We start from the raw sequence: 3,505 nt of genomic DNA, 5'->3' as shown, positions 1-3,505 counted from the left end.
CCCGCCCTCCTTCCTCTCCAGGCCGGGCCCGAAGCGCCTCCCGCCCGCCCGCCTCCGCCCAACGGCCGCTTCCCGCCCGATCGCGCTTCCCGCTTCCCCCGCCAGCCTGACCGTCCCCCATGGCCTCCCTCGGGGTCGGCGCCTCTCGTCCTTTCCTCCTCTCTCGCTTCCCCCCTCCGGCCTCCTCGCCGCGTCCGGCCCCGCTGTCCGCGCCCGGCTCGCCTGCTCCTGCCGGCCGCCGCCTCGCTGTGCGCGCTGCGGAGTGAGAGGCGCGGCGAGCGCCAGATCGGGGGACTCGAGCTCCCTCTTGCAAGGCAGGCTGAGCTGCAGCGCCATGCAGCGCGGGGGAGCGCCAGGCGGGGACGCCCGAGCTCGCCTGCCCGCCTCTGCTCTGCCACCGGCTGGATGGAAGCGGGGGGAGGGGGGGCGGGGTTTTCATTAACAGCCTCTCCCCACCTTTCCTCTCTCGCTTTCGTTTGGGGCGAAGGTCCTCCCCACCGCCACTAGACTATCAGGGCGGCTGCACTGACACTCACTGCCGTGACTGTAGCCTCCCCGCTCGGGCATTCAAGCTCTCCTTCCTGCACACACCCCCACACCCCCATTGCCCTTGATACGGATCTGCTCTTTCCTGCCCTTTCCCGACGTTGCGCTTCTGGAAGCCTGGAAACAGGGCAGGGGGCTAAGGAGCACCTTCAAAGACGTACAGGGTTTAGGCTGGTATGAGTCAGCTCGCCCGGGGCAACACCGCCTGGGGAGGGTTTGGTTGTCTTTTGCTTAACTGCCCCTGTGTCGCAACAGGCCAAGGTGAGGGGCTCCACACACTCCCGAAGGAGAGCCGAGCCCTTGCGCTTTTCGTTCTAGGCACTTTGATTGTGGTTCTTCTTGTTTATTTTGCTGTATTGACGTGTGACTAGTACTTGGGGTCCCTATATGAACTATTCAGACATTCACAGGTTTGTTGGGGGACAAAAAAGGCTTTCTGTCCTTTGCTTTGTTTTTGAGGGTTCTTAATATGTTGCCTCTTTTTGATTCTGCCTGCTTGACAGCTTTGAGTCTGAGCTGTTTAGAAGGCAGCATACATGTCAACCACTCTTGCAGCTGCCAGGGAGGAAGCTAGTAGACTTGTAGGCACCCCTTTTAGGAAGACTAGGCTGATTAGTCAACGACTAAGCCCTTCCATCCTTAGACAACACCACGCCAGTGAATTATCTTGTTCTGGAAGAAAAGAGATTCAGAAAAGTGCCCTCCTCAGTCGCTGTTCTCCCTTTCTGGTTTAAACTGGTTTTATGATTCCAAAGTTTCCTGGGCCCCCAGTATGGAAGTACACAACTGCTGAGATCCCAAGCCTTTGCTGTTATGACATACAGAGTGTGACGTCATGAAATGATTCATGTGGGGGGTAAATAAAATGATGGAACCATGTAGCCTTGACGGTTCAAGGGGAGGGGCCATGATTTAGTTGGCAAAGGTTATGCTTTGCAGGCAGAGGGCCTCTGTTCAACCCCTAGCATCTCTGGTTAAAAGATTGCTGGTGTTGGTTGGTAGAAATGACCTCCTTCTGTCTGAGACAGCAGAGTGGCGCCCATGCTTAATATTAGGCAACTTCCTATTGCAATAGCCCATTTTAAGAGTGGCAGCTTGACATAGCTGACAGCTCTACAGTTTGCCAGTGCTTTCCATCATTGTTTTGCCATAATGGACCAAATATTTATTTATTTAATTTGTATCCCGCCTTTTTCACCAATGGGGACCCAAAGCAGCTTATGTAATTGTCCTCTCATCCATTTTATCCCCACAACAACCCTGTGGGATATATTAGGCTGAGTGAGTGTGACAGGCACCAGGTTAGCAAGTTTCCATGACAAGAGTGGCGATTGGAACCTGGATCTCCCAGATTCTAGTCCAGCGGTCTAGCCACTACACCACACTGTGTTTGGTAGAAACAATTGGCATTCTATTTAATAATTCCTCTGTGCTTTTAATGTAGTAGTAATCCTCTGGGTAGTCCTTGATGCTTGAGAATGTGGTCCAGTGAACTTCTCTTAACTGCTTATATTAAAATTAAACTTTTGAACATATGTGGTTAGTCTGTTTGCTTTGACTTCCCACATATGACTCATCTGTAGATGGCCAACCACTTTGTAACATTAGGGCGGTTTTTCAGTTAAGTTTTGATTTAAAAAAACCCCACTTTCCTGCTGTTGAAACAGATTGGCAGCATGTTCTTCTTATGTTGTCTGCATGTTGTCTACAACATATAGGCTATGTGGTGAACTGTGTAGTGTGGTGCAAGAGAGAAAATTGATTTAGATTGATGGTTTTATTATAGACAATAAGCTCAAACCAGTTGAAAGTACACCCGTTTAAACTGGTGAGACTTAAATCCATTGCTATGGGTTATAATTCCATTGCTTTATTTTCAGTAGGTTTTAGCTGAGACTAATTTGCTGCCCAGTTACTTTCATGCTCAGATTGTCTTGACACAGCCCACTTTCATGTATGCTTGCTTATAAGTAAGTTCCATTCAGTTCAGTGGGGCTTGCTCTTAGAGCATATTGTGAATCGTTCAGACTTGCCCATGTTTATGCCGTACTCATGTCTCAACAGTGCCAGTCTCCTGCTGCTACTTGTCTTTTTGAACTCCACCTGTTTTTGGTTATGTAGCTTCAAAGCTTCCTGAATTTTCCTGCTTTGCTCATTAATTTTGGCACATTCACCTCTGCTTTAGGTCAGAGACCAATCTAGTTGCCTTTGTCTCCGAATATCAGAATGCGTCTGTTTATAAATTTGTACTCTTTCCATAGTTGTGTTGGATTCGCTTGTTAACAGCACTGCTAAGGACTGAATGTACCCTTGCTGCTTCTGACAGAACTTTGTGTATTTTATGAAATGCTCTCTGTGGCTCAGCCAAAAGTAATAATTTGAGAATCTGCTTCATAAATATGGAAACTAGCTTTAAGATACAAGTTTTGTCCAATTTAATGTAATGGCATTTTTCAAACGAGAGTACAATTTGTAAACATCTTTAATCTGAGAAAATTAATTTCTCCATGGGAGTGGAGAGGCATATCTTCCCTAATAAACTTGGATTCGGTGTGGTTGTGTTCAGATAAGTATTATAAGAAAAGAATCCTGGTTCTCCTGGCATAGCAGTAGTAGCAGAAGATGAAGTACTATTTGGAATCTGGTGTAGCAAGGCAGGGTTTTTTTCCATGTTTCCCTTTTTTATTTTACAACCAACTTTGTGATCGGCTTCATGAGCCAAGAAAAAAAACATAGCATGCTCAGGCAGAGCTCTTGGGTACTGTTTTCCTCAAATCCTTCACTGATAACCTCCAGGAACCAGAACATGCTTGTTCCTTCTCAGCATTGAAGTTTGCTGGGGCGACCTTTGGCAAATTACCAAGAATGGTAATGGGTGTGCAACTCATTGCTGTAAGCTCTTTGAAGTAAAGTGCAATACATGTATAATAGATTATTTCCTTGTCCATATCCTTCCAGT

The 3,505-nt window shown here is 47.6% G+C and overlaps 1 protein-coding gene across 1 annotated transcript in view; it reads left to right on the top strand.

Moving 5' to 3' along the window:
- The window catches only part of CTCF (CCCTC-binding factor (zinc finger protein)), a 28,960-nt gene that overhangs the window by 487 nt on the left and 24,968 nt on the right, over positions 1-3,505 (top strand). The gene's annotated exons all lie outside the window — the stretch shown is intronic.

This window comes from Gekko japonicus, unplaced genomic scaffold, assembly GCF_001447785.1.
Source record: "Gekko japonicus isolate JY-2015 unplaced genomic scaffold, Gekko_japonicus_V1.1 scaffold2778, whole genome shotgun sequence".
NCBI classification, from domain to species: Eukaryota; Metazoa; Chordata; class Lepidosauria; order Squamata; family Gekkonidae; genus Gekko; species Gekko japonicus.
Note: the sequence above shows the minus strand (reverse complement) of the source record. Positions and strands in the feature narration are given on the sequence as shown.